Source organism: Bufo gargarizans, chromosome 2, assembly GCF_014858855.1.
Source record: "Bufo gargarizans isolate SCDJY-AF-19 chromosome 2, ASM1485885v1, whole genome shotgun sequence".
NCBI lineage: Eukaryota > Metazoa > Chordata > Amphibia > Anura > Bufonidae > Bufo > Bufo gargarizans.
Window position 1 is genome coordinate 282053709 of NC_058081.1, and position 18822 is coordinate 282072530.

The following is an 18822-nucleotide window of genomic DNA, read 5'->3' on the forward strand; positions in this document are numbered from 1 at the left end:
GTGACAGTACCCTTTATAATGTGGAAACATTAAATATATCATCATATAAGGCACTTCTGCCTATAGAGTATGTCTTCAGCACTGTATTGTACGTAGGTTCCCTCCAGGATTAAACTGTCCCATCAAAGCATCTTCTAGTGGGTCCAAGCTCTGATACCATAATGGGCCCAAAGATCAAGGAAAAAAAAACTAAAACAAACTTCCTTTAGAGCCAATGACTTTCCACTAGGGTCTATTCCTGTGATTCAATACCTATTAAACTTGACACTGCTTCCCTCCAGGGCATATTTCATATTATAAATGTATTTAAAGTGTATCTGTTGGGGTTTCTTTTATCTTCCTCTTGAATATCCTACCATTTTTTGGGGGAAAAACTGGCTGAAAATAGACATCACTTTCTTTAAGTTGTGTTGTTCTATGTTATGTTGAAACTATGGTTTGTAGTTCATAGCGGAATATTAGACTTCAAGCTAGGAGAAAACAAACTGATCAATTGCATCAATTTTATGGCACAAAATATAAGGATTCCTGGATTTAGGTACATTTTAGACATCGCTGCCCCTGAATATCAGCACAGCAAGGTGAGCTTGTACTGTAAGTGGTGAATAGCTTTAACAGATTAGTAGAAAGCCCCAAGGAAAACGTTAATATGCTGTTCCTATTATAAGACATGTTCAAAGCAGCTGTTGTATTCTTGCTCAAGTGCTTCCTTCATGGCACCTTTTTGAAGACAAAGTGTAAAACCATATACAACCGTAATTGTAAATTTCTTCCTCAATTATCAAGTAGACAAACATTTAGTAATCAGAATAATAAAGCTAATAGGAATTCTTCTAATTAAATTCTATCAATAATTGAATCAAGTAGGAATTTTGTTATGGATTATTCAGAATTTATTTTTGCTTGTCAGGAGTTAATGCCTTGGCTAATCTTAATATATATATCAGCAGAGTCTTGTCTTATGGGTCAACATTAGTATTTGTTCAAAATTACAGTTAATGCAGGTACAGCATTGGTAGAAGGCAAGGAAAATTGTAGTAAAAAATTATGCAATTATTTGAAGAGGGTTGGAAAATGTTTTCGGCAGTCATGGTGGAGTGTGTATGAATACATAATAATCTATCTATGAGCAGAGGTTTTAAAGCCGACTGCCTTTCAGTTTGCTGTCCACAATATATTGTGATAATTCATACTTGCTAACACATTTGTGTAAGGATATAATTTTACAAAAATGTGTATTTTATCTCATGTCTTTCAATGGCCAACATTCATTTTGAAACAATAGTTTTTATACAAATTCGATACATCTATGAACTCTACATAATATAGCACACAGATCATAGTCACTCACTTAGTTGATGAGCATTTTGCATCCACAACCTTCTTAGACTATTCATCCTTCCCTATCCTAGCAGGTAGAATCAGTACTAAAGTGATTCAGCTCTTTTCAAGCTCATGCATCCTTCACCTGTGCCAGAATCTGATGAAAGAGGTTGGGATAGGGAGAGGAAGTTACCGGAAACAGCTGTTGACAGGGTTCTTGCATGTAACTTCCTGGAAGCTGACACTATAGACAGGAACTATATGGAAAAGTAGAATGGGTAACTATTTTGCACTTTATTGTGAGACTGTTGACATTGCAATGGGTTTGACTAGCATTGCCAATATAGTCTTGGTGTTGTGGCTGGAGGTGGTTTAGAAGGACTGAGAACCGTATTCATATTAATCTCTGGTGTACACAATTTGTATGCAGATCCATCTCAGATTTGAGCAACAAGAAGGCTAGTGTCATCCAGAGTGTGACCAACAAAGCCAAAGATCACCTATAGCCAAACAGAAATATGTTTTTATATAGATGATCACGGTTGCTTGATTTATTCAGAGGACTTGTGTAAAACTTTTCCATCATCTGTCTGCTAAAAAATGTTTTCCATACATGTTAAATCAGTTTAGTCTCTGAATGTGTTCCATATTTGCCCATATTTCTATCCATATGACATCAATATGTCATCCATTTCTCATGTCTGTAAAAAAAAGTAAGAATGCCAACCCATTGTTTCCTAGCAACCATTCTCAAAAAAATAGTCCATACATGAATGGCATCAGTGTACTGTCCATTTTGTTTCACTGACCCATTGACTCGAATGTCTAGCATGAAAATCAGACCAAAATAGTGCATGCTGAGACTTGAAAGTCGGACATATGACTTGGTCATTGTGTCAGTCTTTAGTCCGTTCTTCACATGCTTATGAAAATTGCTCATCTGAGCCCTAAAGATGTCCATACAACTTTAGTTGTCCAATGATAGATATTTCTCAGAATTTCCTGATACACACCTGCTCTATTCTAGTGTTTTCAATGTGAAGAGAAGAGAAATCCAGTGCCAGACATCTCTAGTGGTGGCTTATTTGCTGTTTGAACAAAGGATCGGGCATTGAAATTCATTTTACCCGATCCTTCTTCCATCAAAATCATCTTTTAGGAAGAGTCAAGAGGGTTAGGGGGCTGGCCCTGCCAAAATTGATGGGTTTGGACAGTGATCAACTAATGTGTATTTGGGCATGAACATCAAATAACAATATTGGTGTTTAGAAGGATTATCTTTAAAGAAGGTTTAATAAGTGTAGTTTGATGGTATAGTTTACCTACATTGATAAATAAAAAAATGCTAAAAAATGTTCATCAGAAAATCATAACGCACACATTGTCTTAGTGGTATGTTGGAGAGCTAGTTTAATATTACCTACAAAACCAAACACTAAGAAAGAGATGGAGTCATCCTGCATGTTTCTAGCTTCCTCTACTGCTGGGAATTGAAGTCAAACTTTTTTATACAACTGTACAAAACGCATGAGTCACATGAAGCCTGAGTTAGAGAATTTCATCTAGCTGCCTATGAATCAGAATCCAGGAATACTCTTTGCACACAGTTGATAGGAGATGCCGCCTCCATCATTCTGATCACACTTGGTTCATTGTCCCACTACACCTTTTGGTTATTTAATATGACACATTCTAGACTTCCTTTCTGTCCACGGTGTTTTTAGTAACATCATTTAACACACTTCCCCAGTGGTGCAGTTTAACTGATGGCACTCAACTTATTGATTCAGATCTCTCTCAGAAGAAATGAAAGGCAAATACATAACGTCAGAAGACATGATGGATTCCTGAGAGCACTGCACTGCTTATTATGCTGAGCTGAGTAAACAGCTACATACAGTCAATTGGTTTAGTAAATGTATTTTAATTATGCTAAGATTAATATGTTTGTCTTGCTCAGAGTTTATGGGAAACATTTCTAATATTTTTGGACCAATATGCATCACATTCTTTAAGCATCAAAGAATGTTAGTGGAGAGAGATCTGAGTGGTAGCATGCTGATATAATAGGACTTACTGCCTTGTAAATCTGTGTTCTAACATAGAAAAATATTGGAATGTATATGTTCTGCTGTTGGGTTGGTATGTATAAACCCCATTCCATAGGCCTAGATCTTTTTGTCATCTCTTGTTTATGAGTGCGGTTTTCTCCTTTTAGTATTATCAGATTGTCACAGTTTCTTGTTGACCACGATTTATATTCTAACATGTATCAACACAAATTGTCACTTTTCATCTTATTATATGATGTTTTGTAACGGATGGGCGTTGGCCATATTGTCATAAAGTCAGATCTTCGGACATTCCCTAGCAGCCAGGCCTTTGTTCACACTTTCAGCAAGTTTACCCTTTTTTATGCTCCATCATAAGAGCAGAAAGAGAAACGTAAAAGAGTGCCAGGACTGTCATATGACAAACACCTTATCTTTCCAACAGACCAAATTGACTTGTCCATCTGATTCTCCCATGGTGATCAACGGACATAAAGAATAGCTCGGCATGATGAAAATTTGATGGAAGTATGTGCTAAATAACATCAACTCATGATTGATTTCAATAAGAAAAACTTCTGTATAGTGCTACCTGTTGTTTGCTCTTTTCCTTATTTCTCTGTCCACCTCGCTGAGGTGGTCGCACATGCTCAGTTCTATCCTTCAACTGCCCTATCTACTGTTAGAACCTGTGATAGTTACAAGGAGAGAGCTGCAGCAGAAGGACGTGCCTGACTAAAGCTGAGGGTCACCTCTTCCAGGTGGAGGATGACATCATTGGCGCATGGGGAAGTAGAGGCTGATGTAGTGTGCATAGTGTAATCTACAGTGCAGGGCGTAGCTAAAGGCTCATGGGCCCTGGTGCAAGAGTTCAGCTTGGGCCCCACCCTTCCCTCAGTGCTTGTTGGCAAGGGGCAGGGGAGCACGTAGCCTTCCTGCTGCCAGAGGCAAACATTGAAAGGGCACCCCCTCAATCTAAATTCTTGACCTAACCCCTTCCCTTCAGCCAGAGGTGTAAATTGACCAGCATGCACTTTCTATAATGCCAGTGTCTTATGTGGCACAAGGGTCTTTGGGCCCCCTCAGGCTCCTGGGCCCGGTAGCGACTGCTACCTCTGCACCCCCTATAGCTACGCCCCTGAGTGCAGGCATAAGATCACAGGGTCCAGCAAGATGTCTAGCACTGTCAGTCAAGGGGGGAAGGAAGTGACCATGCAGAGTGGAGGGGCCAAGGTGCCCACCCCTCAGTGCACCAAACACCTTACTCACATATTAATAAATGTGAATGGTCAAATGTAGCTGCATCATTGAGCTATCCTTTTACACAGCAGAATCCCTACCCGACATTATGTTGGATTTAATAGGGCCGATCCTGCTGATATATAAAATTGGAATAGTAAAGTAGTAAATGGTAAAGTTGGAATAGTATATGTAATGTATATGGTGCCTCTACCTACATACTCTTTTAAGACCTTGTGATAATTCCAATGGCAGAACCTTGTTCTAAATCATTTTTTGTATAAATACATAAATTGCTATTGATTTAGTTATATTTTGATGCATAAGGTATGCTATGACCGGCATTATAGCGCATATGACTGCATCACCTAGTGCACATAAGAGGTAAAAGTGGATCTACAGCAATACTGACAGCAGCTACAGAACATCATTACTAAAGATGTCAGCTCTTTTTTGCTATAACCAGTGACCTCCCACGTGTAGGCCTATACCCTGTGTCACTTTATCACACTGTCAGTGTACAGTGAGTGTAGTGATCACAAGGATAGATACTGTATTCATACTGCATTTTTCTCAGGGGGCCTAGATAACTGCAGTGCTCGCCTTATGAATACCTTTGCAGATTTTGGTATGCTAAGGTGTAAAGTAACTCTTAATATACCAAATGGGAGAAAAAAGCAATCATCATTCCTTGCTATATTATATGAAAGTGGTATGTCAGGATCATAAAATATACATTAAGCACCCCGTTCCTGTTTATGGTAACAAATCTAATGGTACAAAACCCCCCAAAAATCTGACCTACTTATATCCACTGTCGGTCCTGTGCTTCCTGCTGCAGACATAACATGCTATACTGACACATGGCAGGCGCCGCCAGTCACCGCCCTTACTGGTGATATCAGTACTGCTGCCAATGGGTACACCGGTGGACCACGTGACAAGTGGTGATGATTTTGTGCTATTATTGTTATAACATAAGCAGCTGCCTTGACATTTTTTCCAAAATATCGAAAGCCCCTTTAAAGATGGCTCCCATGCTAAGGGGTGTGGGTAGTACTGTACATATTCATTAAAATAAAATATGTAATACAGTCACCTTCATGCTAAATATAGGGAAAGCAGTCTTTTCTATGTATCATCATTTTAGCCATATGTATATTTGTATTTTTTGTGTGCACAATGCAGTGAGCACAAGGCAATTAGAGCTGCTCGCCTAGAAGAAGAGGAATAAGGTGACTTTGAGAGGTTGGATTCTATAAAATGCATGTTTCTTCTATGCCTGCCTACTGTTGACCTTTAAAAAGTCCCCTTTGACCTGGAGGGTTACAACGGTACACCTAGCAGGGGGAAGTGGCTACAAGCTGCATATTTATCAGGGCTGCAGCTGCGTGAGCTGAGATATATGGATTCCTTTTAATTGGCTATTTCACTGAAGAGGTACATACCAAATGCGTTGTCAACCAATTAGAATATGAAGTGCTTTTCAAGTCAAAAACGAGAAGGAGATTCATCAAGAAGAGGGTTTTTGCATCTTGTGGTTGCTAGGATTCTCTGCAGCCTAGTGCCATTATATAATCCCGTCTGAGTGTGTCTTGTCTATGCCTGAATTAAAACAGTTTTGCCTTATAGACCTTACTAGATATACTATATAAGTGACTTTGTTTCTAAACCGCGCACTTAATTGCCTATTATCCATATGTCTGGAAATGTTAACTAGTACTGGCATTTTGTACTTGGTTGAGCTGGAGGCTGGAAGCACAAAGCCACCTCATGGTGTTTTTTTGCCCCAAAATATGTCTGCCACATGTTACATGAAAGTCTATAGCCAGCTATATAATGCACTATATACGAAGCGTTGTGGTGGCCTTATTTAGGGGGGTCATTGGATTTATTCAAACCGCAGTAAGCTCTGGGTGGTTTTTTAGTGTCTTTTCATAAAATTCTTCCTAGGACTTGCAATATACAAAGCAACAAATACCACAAAAAAAGTGCAGGTCAAAGTGTCTCGAAAAAATAAATATCTCTGCATTAAACATAAAATGATGGCATATTCTCATGTGTTTTTAATGGCAAAAAAAAAACAACCTGGGTGAAGGAGGCTTTGGATGACCACTGGTGACGTGTATGAGTAGGGACCAGAATATTTGACGTCTGTAACGTGCCTGAAGACATTTCCAATGTGCCTCATTTTATTGTCTGAGTCTATGATGTTAATGTGAAATACAGCTTTTAGTTGATCCGGTGTTTGACATTTCCAATATGATGTAATATTTAGGCCGATAGGAATGCTATATCAGATGCACTGTGTATATGTTTGGATAAAAGCAATGGCCCGTGACCAGTGTTGTTCTGTAAAATTGCCATGTAATGCAATTTCACCACAGCCACTCTTCCTACAGGAGGCCTGCAGGGATGATTCGGTCGGCCTTACAAGCCACTATTAATCTGTGGCTAAGTGAAGTCATTACCTGGGTGGTAACATACTATACATTCGCTGAGATTTCTGCTAAGAAGACCCCTTATTCTCTGCCAGGGGCTTTCTCCAGAGTGCATCATGTTGTATCTGGGAAAAGCTGGGTTACATCATTGTCATTTAGCATTCCATGATCTCCTGGCACATGACCAGCGTCTGATTAAATTGTGTCATCCATTCCGGGGTTAATCAATAAACTAACATGTATCACTTCATAGCTGGCTGTACTGATCCCAGGATGCTGAAGGCATTGTCTTCACCGGCTGTTCATGGTGCATATATACATATATATATATATATATATATATATATATATATACCTGTGAGTATATTACTGTGTATACCATCAATTATCAGTCATGTGCACATTATAAGGAGAGGCAGGATAGATAGATAAATACTGTAGATAGATACAATAGATAGATACTGTAGATAGATACAATAGATAGATACTGTAGATAGATACGATGGATAGATAAATACTGTAGATAGATACGATAGATAGATACTGTAGATAGATAGATACTGTAAATAGATAGATACTGTAGATAGATACAATAGATAGATACTGTAGATAGATAGCAGATTAATAGTTAAATTGATAGATAGATATTAGATAGATCGACGAGAAAGATATAAGATAGATGATAGATAATGTAGATAGACAGCATAGATAGGAGATCAATAGATATAGATAATGTAGATATTAGATAGATACTGTAGATAGATATGAAATAATAGATAGATATGAGATAGATGGGTACTGTAGATAGATACAATAGAAAGAAAGAACGAAAGAAAGTAGATAGATACTGTAGATGTATAGATATGAGATAGATAGATACTGTAGATGTATAGATAATAGACAGGAGATAGATGTGTGAGGTAGGTGTGCGGCATGTATTTGTACACATACAGTGTATACATGGATATATACCGTGATAAAACTGCATATGTTCATACAATCAGAACTTTATCATATGCCAAGAATCTCACGTTGCCTTGAGGAACACAAATCTGTTTCTTGGCAACTGTGCCTGAAGTTCGAGCACTCTGGTAACGCACGGTCTTACGGTGTAGACACAGAAGGGAGAGGTGCCAGTACCTGGTAAATGTCTATGGTGGACTTCAGTAGGTGTGGATACCATTAGCAATGATTTGGGCATTGCACTGCCCCGCTGCACAACCCTTTATGATTCGGGGTTAGCTGGCATTTTCAGGCATTGGCATATTATTAGCTGCACTGTCCATGTACACGCTGATGGATGTGCAGTACGGGGACGGTGTGTGGGTGACACTTCTTTTTCTATATTACATTACTTAGCAAGCTTATGCTGGGAGTAATAACTCTTAATGGGCAGTTATGGAAGCAGATTCCCCGAGTCCAGGCTGCGTCTGCCTTCCATCAGGATCATACATACTTTATGTGCCATAGGAAATAAGGCTTCTCTAACAAGCCAAGCAAATCCCGGGCGAACAGGGAACAAGACAGAGGGAAATGAATCTGAACTTCATCTCTTCCATGCCCATTGTATCACAGATAGATTAACCCCTTGAAGTCAAGGTCTGCCCATGTAGGCAGCCGACCCGCGTCCTAGTTGGGGAATCTGTGCTTGCTGTGAAAGACTAATATGTGGATTTGCTTTCAAATAAAGCATTTCTCTAAGCATGCTGCCTCTCCCAAAGGTGCTTGTGACCGGAGGCTTTTCTCTTGTCTTGTTAACCTCTCAAGTGCTGGAGGGGAGCGCTCTGCATCATTTTAAAACGCGTGCTCGACAACAATACACTTTGCAGTTTAGCTCCTTAAGTAAAGCCAGACAACCTTAACAAAGCGATCGATATGGAAAATTATTAAAAAGAAGAATAGACGCCCCGCCGTGAGCCCGATAACGGCTTATGGAGATTAGAACTGCTTTGGTTCATATTCATCATTTTTCCCCCTCATTTAGCATGCGTCAGTCAGAGCTGCAGAAGGATAACCAGCTATTCACACTGTCTCTTCAGACTAGCAGGAGGATATGTTTTAAGGGAAGTCATTTACCACAATCCCTGAGATGTAGCCTGGCGGAAATCCAATAGCTCTGTGTGTGATATGCTCATTCAGGCACTGGGGTCTCAGCTTTTTACATTCTTGAAGACCCTGAAAATGTCAAAACAAGCTCACTCATGTATCAGTCTCCCGAAATGAAGAATTCATATGAATTGTTCGGGCAAAGACAGTTTTGTCCAAATACACCCTGATTTTCTTCTTAGATTTGTGGTTCTTTGCAAACAATCAACATGCAGCACTAAGCGACATACAGCAAATGGAACTTACCCACCAACATTACTTTGCATCCTCTTTATAGTCCCCAGCGTTGACCGCAGTACGTGGCTTCACATAGGGGTATTTTCTAGTTGTCTGCACATGTACATATCCTACAACATGAGCAGAGCAGCTCGCCGCCTGCTAAGATCCTTCATAGCTGCCAGTGCTTTGTTTCTCCATGGCTGAGGCTGACAATCCAATACAGAGATGCTGCTTGTGTCGACGCTACCCCTTCTCCTCCTTTCTGTGGTGCTGGTGCTAGTGGTTAGTGCTGCATCATTCACCCGATCAGTTGTCACACTGACATGGTGCTGCCTGCTCAGCGATCATTAATAACTGAACACCCTCCACTCCCCAGAGAGGAGCCAATAGCTTCATAGTGCCAAGATACAGTGCTCACAGCTGCCCTAGTCTGGTTGGCTGAAACAACATGCCTATTATATGACATTGCTGCTTAGGTACAAACACATGAAACCAGCCTTCTTTCTCTCCTCTATTTTTAGGCAAGGACCACATTTTGTTGCTCACATGTCCTCCTTCTGTGCATTAGTTTGTACCTGGGTATATAGTACACACAATGAACAATAAGCTAAAATGCAATAATAAAATATACAGTAGATAAAATCTTATGAAAAAAATAATAATAATATAGAAAGTAGCTTTCAAGACATATGTAATTCTGGCCACATATAATTCCATCCATGCCTCCTAAATGAGTCTTAAAGGGGTGGACCAGTTTCCAATATTAATGACCTATGCTCAGCATAGGTCATCAATATCAGATTGGTGGTGGTCCAACTCCCAGCACCCCCGCTAATCAACTGAAGCTGCATTCTCTTCTCTGGTTACCTGCACCGACAAGCAGGTGTAATTGCAGCTCTTCCGTCCTCCATTCACTTCACTGGTAAGGAGCACGCAGAGTGTAACTGAGACTTCTCATTGAAGTGAAGGGGACGGAGGAGCTGCAATTACTCCTGCTTGCGGCTGTGATGTCGACGGCGAGCAGGTAAACAGTGAGGAGAACATAGTGCTTGTATGAGCGCTGCGTTCTCTTCAAACAGCTGAATGACAGGGGTATCGGGAGTCAAACCCACGCCAATCTGATATTGGTGAATATTGGAGGGTGGCCAACCTCTGTTATGGTAAAACCAGAAATATGTTACACATAAAATATCAGATCAGATGAGTATCTATGAGAATTACAGATATATACACTATATATATATATATATATATATATATATCACGATTACTTAGTACTTGGTGTGAAACGTATGAAATTATCTGGTTACATCATACATCTGTACCTTGCTGTGTGAAAAGGTTTAATAGTCTAGGCTCAAAGTGTCACACCCTAGTCAGCTAATTAATCCATACCCCCTGAGCAAAGGGGACCTGAGATTGTGAATTTGGGGTTTCATAAACTGTAAGCCAGATCATCCAAATTGAATAAATCCAAATAAAGGCTTGAAATATCTCGCTTTGCATGTAATGAGTCTATCTCATATGTTAGTTTCACCTTTTAAGTTGCATTATTGAAATAAATGAACTTTGCACGATATTCAAATTTTTCGAGTTTCACCCGTATAATAGAGTAGTAACAGTTGACAGAAAATTTCCTTGAAGCAGTAGTCTTCAAAATTGCTGATAAATCAAATACATTGTTTGGCTTATTACAGAAGCATAGCTGTAGAACCACCCTAGTTTGCATGATATCCCAGTGAAACCTCTTGGAGATGAGCTCCCAAGGTTTGTCTCAAAGAAGAAGATGCCAATATACACAGAAGATACTGGAATTAAAATCTGCTTAAAGGATGTTTTTTTTTTTTTTTATGAAGATAATTGTCAACTGGGAGCCGTGTTACAGAATTTGGACTGGTGGCAAGAAATTTCTAGTTAAGCCACTATTACTTGATGGTGTGGGAAGTAGTAATGAGCGAATCAATTCAAAATTAATCCAGTTCGACCCAAATTTTCCCAAAATATTGGTTGAATCTAAATTTTTGGAGAGTCTTGTAAATTTCTCGAAAGGACATCTGACATTTTCCAGATTAGAAGACAGGAAATATAAGCAAGGAAGACCACATGACCCCAGATGTATACACCGGCAGGCATTTGCTTCCAAAAAGCTAAACATTAAAAATAAAAAATTAAACATAAAAGTGCAGTTTACTTTTAAAGAGGCTGTTTGTCACCACCAACTACCATCCATTTACCCAAAGCCATTTATGTCACTGTTACTTTAAGATGACTAATGCTGTCTTGGAGTAAGAGAGCTTAGAAGGAGTTGTATACAGTCCTTAGAGACCCCAGCCAGAACCTAATACTTAGCAGTCGGAACAATTTATTTTTGGGTCAAATTTATTTTGTCCCAAATCAAATCACCTGACTGATTTGGTTGATTCAAATCATTCTGAATCAAATTTCAAGAAATTCTCTCATTACTAGTAGGAATAAGTGCAAATTTGAGAAACTGATTGAAATGCAGTATTTACATTTTTCTTAATGTACATTTAATTTTATTTTGAGATAGATTAGCCAGGAAAATATATATTTTATCTGGCTCATTCAGCCAAAATTTTTTTTTTTACTCTTGAGTAGTGTATGTGTTCTGTGTTTCTTCGATGGGTGTCCCGCAAAGTTTATGTTGTGCTTCAATACATCATCAGGGGGTAATATATATATATATATATATATATACACATTAGAGCAAAGATGTGAGGTTTTAGAAGAAAACATTTTACAGGGACCACATCACCATGAAAATGTATTTGAGCCTTTGGACAGCATTTTATAGAGCCAAAGGAGCTAAACAGATTGATACTTAGTTATGGAGAAAGATTTAGTAAAACATGTCATTTATATACTTAAATTTCTGATTATTTTTGCCTTAGGAGTCCAGTGGGTGGTCCTACCCAGTCACAGACAGAAATCAGTCAGTGAGCAGGCCTGAGTAGGACTACCTGCTGAACTTTGAAACCCAGAATCACATGGCGTCTGCGGACTGCTTTGCATTTTCAATGTGTCGGATTCCCTTTACAAAATTACAATTTTGTCAGTATTTAAAAGCTTTCCACGGCTCATATTTTCCAGAATTTAAATTCACAAATTTGAAGGACATTATCAGTAAAGATTTATGTATGAAAACTGGTGTAAAGAAGAAGTGGCTTAGATGCCCATAGCAACCAATCATATTGATTCTTTATTTTCCAAAGGAGCCCTGAAAAATGAAAGTTGAAACCTGGTTGGTTGCTATGGGCAACTAAGCCTACTTTTACACTCGCATTTTGGCTTTCTGTTTGTTAGATCCGTTCAGGGCTCTCACAAGCGGTCCAAAACAGATCAGTTTAGCCCCAATGCATTCTGAATGGAAAAGGATCCGCTCAGAATACATCAGTTTGCCTCCGTTCTGTCTCCATTCCGCTCTGGAGGCGGACACCAAATCGCTGCGTGCATCGTTCTGCTGTCTGTCTGATGAAACTGAGCCAAACGGATCCGCCTGGCACACAATGCAAGTCAATAGGGACAGATCAGTTTTTAGTGGCACAATAGTTCATGACGGATCCGTCTTGGCTATGTTATAGATAATACAAACGGATCGGTTTATGACGGATGCATGCGGTTGTATTATTGTAACAGATCCGTTTTTGAAGATCCATGACGGACCCGCCCAAAACTCGAATGTGAAAGTAGCCTATGTCAGTTCTACTTTACACCTGTTTTGATAAATCTCCCCCTATATGTTTATTATATGCCAGAGGTGCTGATTTAGAAAAAAAACCTCATCTACACGCTGTGGAGAGTGTCTACGCCAGAATCTGCACATGCACTGTAATTTCACATTGGGTGCAGAGGTTAAATCTGCAGCATTGCAGTTTATGGATCTCACCCTTTGTAATACAGAGGGTGAAATCTGCCACAATACAGCAGAGCCATGGTCAGGCAGGAACTCACAGCACTGTACGTCAATAGGTCACAGGAGCAGTGTTTGGTCTGGGAGATGCAGCTTTCTTGGACCAAACACGCTAGTGTCAGATTACCCTATGGGAGGGTTTCTATGTTCAAGTTTTCTTATGCAGTTTTGAAGCCAAAATGTTTTTTTAAAAAGAAAAGAAAGATGACATCTGATTCACTTAAGGTCCCTTTACATTGGATGACAGAGCAGCAGATTATCGGAAAAGAAGCATTTCTTCCCGACAATCTACTGCTCGCTGGCGGAGGAGACCAAGTACTCCTCCACAGTATGGGGAGGAGCAGTCGCTAATGCCATCGCTCTTCCCCATACTGACTCATTGTTTGCCGGCAGCAGATCGTGTTTACACAGCAAAATCTGCTGCCAGAAAATGATGATTTTTGTGTATTTATTTTATGAATGAGCATTTTGCTCATTCATCGGGTAATCGGCAGTACATTTACATCACCAGATAATCGCTCAGAGGAACACTTGTTTTTGGCCTGTGTAAAGGGCCTTTAACTCTCCCCTTATAATTCACACCTGATATTGGCTTCAAAAACTGTATCAACAAACCTGAATGTGTAAATCTGGACTAAAAGGTCATCATTTAAAGTAATTTTTGTGAGTAAAATATTGATAACCTATCCTCAGGGTAGGTAATCAGTATCTAATTGGTGGAGGTCCTACATCTAGCACCCTCACCGATCAGCTGTTTGTATAGGCCCCATTTTTACTTTGAGCACAACGGCCCCATCTTAGGCTAGTGAGTTCACATGTCCTATGCTGAATTCTTATCAAGTGAATGGGCCTTAGATGCAATACCAAGCTCAACCACTATACAATGTATGGCACTGTGTTCAGTATCCTGTGAGGAGGACACTTCAGAGAGCTGATTGGCAAAAGTGCCAAGAGTTGGAATCCCAACCAATCTGATATTGATGACCTTATGAATAGAGCTGAGAAGTTCATAGAACTTTTCTTATCCTGGAGTTAGGGCTCATGCACATGTCTGTTGTTTCTGTCTGCATCCAATACATTCATTTCAATGGGGCTGCAAAAGATGCAGACAGAACACTGTGTGCTGTCCGCATCCGTATGTCCGTTTCCACAGCCTGAATAAAAGCTAGAACATGTCCTATTCTTTTCTGTTTGGCAGCCCACTCCTTAACAGTGCAGCAGCCCACCCCTTAGCTTTGACCTCCACAGCAGTCCGACCCCTTAACAGTGTTCTCCACTGTGGCCCGTCCCCTTAACACTGACCCTCCCATAGTACCCTGCACAGGGTCCCTCCCCTTTAACAGTGCCCCCCCCCCCCACTGCACGTTAATACAAGACCTCCACGACACCGTGCACCGCACCCCCTTAACAGTGGCCTACACAGCACCCTGTCCCCTTAACAGTTACCTCTGACAGAAAAGAAAAATGGCTGAGTAGTTATTGAAACCTGGTGTAGCTGTGTATGTCAAGACTGAAGGACCTGCAAGTTTCCATTGGATAATAAAGGTATTGTGACTGTGTGAATGGCAGTTAGAATGTGAGTGAAGCTGCGAGCTCCTATTAGCTAATACATTTGTCGGGAATATTTCAGGAATGATACGTCCTAGAGATCTGAGACCCGGTCGAAAACCTTCCCAGACACCTGATGTACCTATGGGCCAAATTTTGTACAAATCGGTCAAGTCGTTTGGCCGTGCATAAAGAACAGACAGACAAATAAGAGATAAAACCTACTAAACCAAAAGAAAATGTGCCGTAGTTTGGCATTATTTCCATTGTTCTATTGGTTCACATTGGTGTTTTTAACTCTACATCAAATTTTACAGTATATTTAGTAGCAAGAATAGAAAAGTCTGCAGAGCTAGTCTTGCTCTCAGAAATACCGGACCCATAGTGGATCCCTCAGGATTTGTCAGCATGCATTTGCAAACAGATCCAACATAACTGTCAGGACTGTGTTACAAACAGAAGGCATGGTGCTAGTGTGAACAGAGCCTTAGGTATATACAATACAATTTGGTATTTAAATTAATGTTCATGGCAGTCTAGATAAAAAAAGGAGAATTCTGAAAACCCTTGAATCCTCCTTCTTGGCCCAACTGTTCTTACTAGGAATAGCTTTATATTTTGCCATTGTCTTGTATGTTGTCTACATTATGCATCTGCCAGTTAATATATATATATTTGACAGTACAGAATTTGCCATTCATAAGTGCAGATTATAATTAAGATCTAATTCCCTCGTCTCTGCTGTCTCTTTCTTCACCTTTTCACACACAGAGAAGAAAGGAGCTGTCATCCGTAACACTGATGCCTAAATGGCTCTGGGAGATTACATGAGGTTACACATTCTCGGTGACATCTCTGAACTGTGGCAACTGAAGGCAAATGTCACTTGTCAAGCAAGTTTTATATATAGTCTTAAGACCTCCCCGTCTAGCTGACCATGAAAAATCTATTAATGAGTATTTTGATTCTTTTATATGTGTTACATAGGTCAAGAGAAATTTAGGAAAATTATAAATTAGGACAGATCGATAGATCTCGATTTGGTTTCAGGTTTTATATGACAGAGGTCCTTGACCTTTTGTACTCTGTAAGCTACAGTCAACATAAAAATGGAGGCAAGATAGATTAAATGAGAAAAAAATAGAAATCCTAACATTTGCAGAAAAATATTTCTGAGTGAGATAGAAGATACTGGTATTATACTGAATCGACTCTGTGCAGGGGTCAATATTCTTAATATTGATGTTGTATTATAACCATTGCTGATGGACATTGCTCAGGGCATCTTAGGCTTTCAAGACACTAAGATATAGAAGAAATAGCATGCTATTGCAGTATTTCATACTTTCAGTGCAGTTCTATAGTTTTTCTGCCTGTGAAATGGCTGACCATAATTTAGGATGGGTCTATATTACCATAACATGCGGCAAATATATTTTTTTGTTCCTTCAAGTGAGAACGGTTACAACGTATGAGAGACTTTCTGTTGGAGCTAAAATCACAAGGAAGCCTGCCAAGTGAATGCACACCCTATGGCTCTGCCAACTTGAGCAGCGCTGAGAAATGATTCCACAAAGGTATTTGGCATTGCGGAGTGCGCGAACAACTCGCATATCACCATAAGTATCAATGACCTAATGGATTTTACATGCACTTTTCCTCTGTGTGTGTTTGACATAAGTGAGTTAAAAAGCTTTTAACTGGATGCAGCCTAAGGTCAAGGTGCTCCTGCTTAAATCAATGTTTTGCTGCGTAAAAAATCCTACAAAAGGGATTTGCTTTCTGCAAGGCTCCTGTTTAACTAAAAATCGTTTTGTTATTGTTTGCCTGCCTTTCATAAAATATCTTGTCCCCCACCCCACCTCAGTAGCCACACCAACTTACCTGTCTGACAATTTACCATTTATGTATGTGTTCTGACGGTATTCCTCCTGTCATCCCACTAGTTCCACCTCTGTTTCCTTAAATTAGTTTTCTCACGTCAGCGAGTGACATTTATCATGTAGACAAAGTTAATACACTTTCACTAATGTCTTGTTATTATCCATATTGCCTCCTTTGCTGACTGGATACATTTTTCCATTACATTATACACTGCTCGTTTCTATGGTTACGACCACCCAGCAATCTAGCAGTGGTGGCCGTGCTTGCACACTACAGCAAAAAATGCTGGACTATGCTAACTGTTACAGTCCAAGAGAGGCCAGCGCTTTTTCCCATAGTATGCAAATGCAGCCACTGCTGCTGGACTGCAGTGTATAATGTGATGGAAAAATTAATCTAGTAAGCAAAGGAAGCAATATGGGCAGTACCAATACATTAGTAAGTGGCTTATGTTAACTGTACATGATAAATGCCATTTCCTTAAGTGAGACAACCCCTTTAAAGAGGACCTGTAACCGCTCTTGATATATCTGTTTTAGTATCTACTTGCATTCCCCTTATTATACATTGGAACTGGGGGTGCATTATATACTGGCACAGGGGGGCACCAAGGCACTGGCACTGGAGTCACAAATCACTGGCACTTGGGGGAGCATTATATACAGGCACTGAGAGAGGCACTGGCACTTGGCGGGGGCATTATATACTGGCACTGGGGGAGCATTATATACAGGCACTTGTAGGGGAACCAAGCACTGGCACTGGAGGGAGGATTATATACAGGCACTGGGAGGGGCACCAATCACTGGCACTGGAGGTAGCATTATATAAAGGCACTGGAGGGAGCATTATATACAGGCACTAGGGGAGCATTATATACAGGCACTGGGGGGAGCAATATATACTGGCACTGTGGGAACATTATACACTGGCACTGGGGGGGGGGAATTACATACTAGCACTGGAGGAGCAATATATAGCGGCACTAGGGGGAGCATTGTAAATTGTTAGTGCCAAAAAAAAGAGGACATGTGGGTGTGTAAGAGGGTGGGCCAGCAGGCCCGTCACATTTATCATTTTCTATGCCGGTTTTTGGTGTAGAAAATAACTTAAATCTACACTAGCAGGCGTAGATTTAAGCTTGGTGTATGCTGGTGCATTATGCGTGGAAGTTATGTAGAGCAGTGGTATTATAACCGGCGTCTAAATAGCCATCCTTAATAAATGACCCCAAAAATCCATAAAACTGTGATGGAATTGTGTTTTTTTTTCTAATTCTACCCAATTTGGAATTTGTTACCAGCTTCCCACTAAATTGTATGCAAAGGTAAATGGTGCAATTGGAAAGTACAAGTTGACCTGCAAAAAACAAGCCCTCATACGGCTAAGTGAAGGGAAATAGAAAAAAAAGTTATGGCCCTGGGAAGGCTGGGAGTAAAAAACAGAAAATGGCCCAGTCCTGAAAGGGTTAACGCCTGTTTATCTATAAATCTGTAGTAGCAATTTATTAATGATAAAAGGTTTATTGCTGACACACTTCCACTGAATGTATAATCTAATTGTGATGAAAGACTTCAGAGAGGTTGATAGGTGTTGAGTGTACTATTACCATGTTTTACCGGACTAATGAAGAAACAGTCATGGAACAGCCATGTCCTTCCGACATTACATGAGCGATTGGGAGATAATCAGTAGAGAAGAGTTAGAAGATATAAATGAATATGGCCGCTAATGTAACTGACTGTTATGACTGATCAGCAGCAATTTATTTTTCTTCACTATAAAGGTTTATGTTCTCACCTCAGATAAGCAACAGAAGAACTTACAATGAAAGTGATGTATTTAACCAAGTATGATCAGATATCCTGTTCATTGAAGGTCACTTTACGGGTCGGGCGGTCATGACAGAGCCATTTCCTAATGTAGATCTCCAAAATAAACGATTTTCACTGTACCTCTGTAGTAATATTCATCCTTTATTCAAATATCTATTTATAAACTGTTACAGCAGAAATGAGTGGGAATCTCCTGATGGGGTTAGTTGATTATTTGCAATTCCCATCACGTTCGCACGTTCACA

The 18822-nt window shown here is 39.9% G+C and overlaps 2 protein-coding genes across 5 annotated transcripts in view; one reads left to right on the top strand and one right to left on the bottom strand.

Annotated features, from left to right (window-relative positions):
* The window catches only part of LRRN3 (leucine rich repeat neuronal 3), a 58641-nt gene extending 48882 nt beyond the window's left edge, over nt 1-9759 (bottom strand). For 2 of the 4 annotated variants that reach the window (XM_044280329.1, XM_044280331.1), the window contains exon 1: nt 9407-9759. The gene's annotated coding sequence lies outside the window, so the exon portion shown is untranslated. Of the gene's footprint in view, nt 1-9130; nt 9217-9406 lie in introns of those variants that run through there. The other 2 variants (XM_044280330.1, XM_044280332.1) reach the window with 2 other exon arrangements.
* The window catches only part of IMMP2L (inner mitochondrial membrane peptidase subunit 2), a 1176402-nt gene that overhangs the window by 494050 nt on the left and 663530 nt on the right, over nt 1-18822 (top strand). The gene's annotated exons all lie outside the window — the stretch shown is intronic.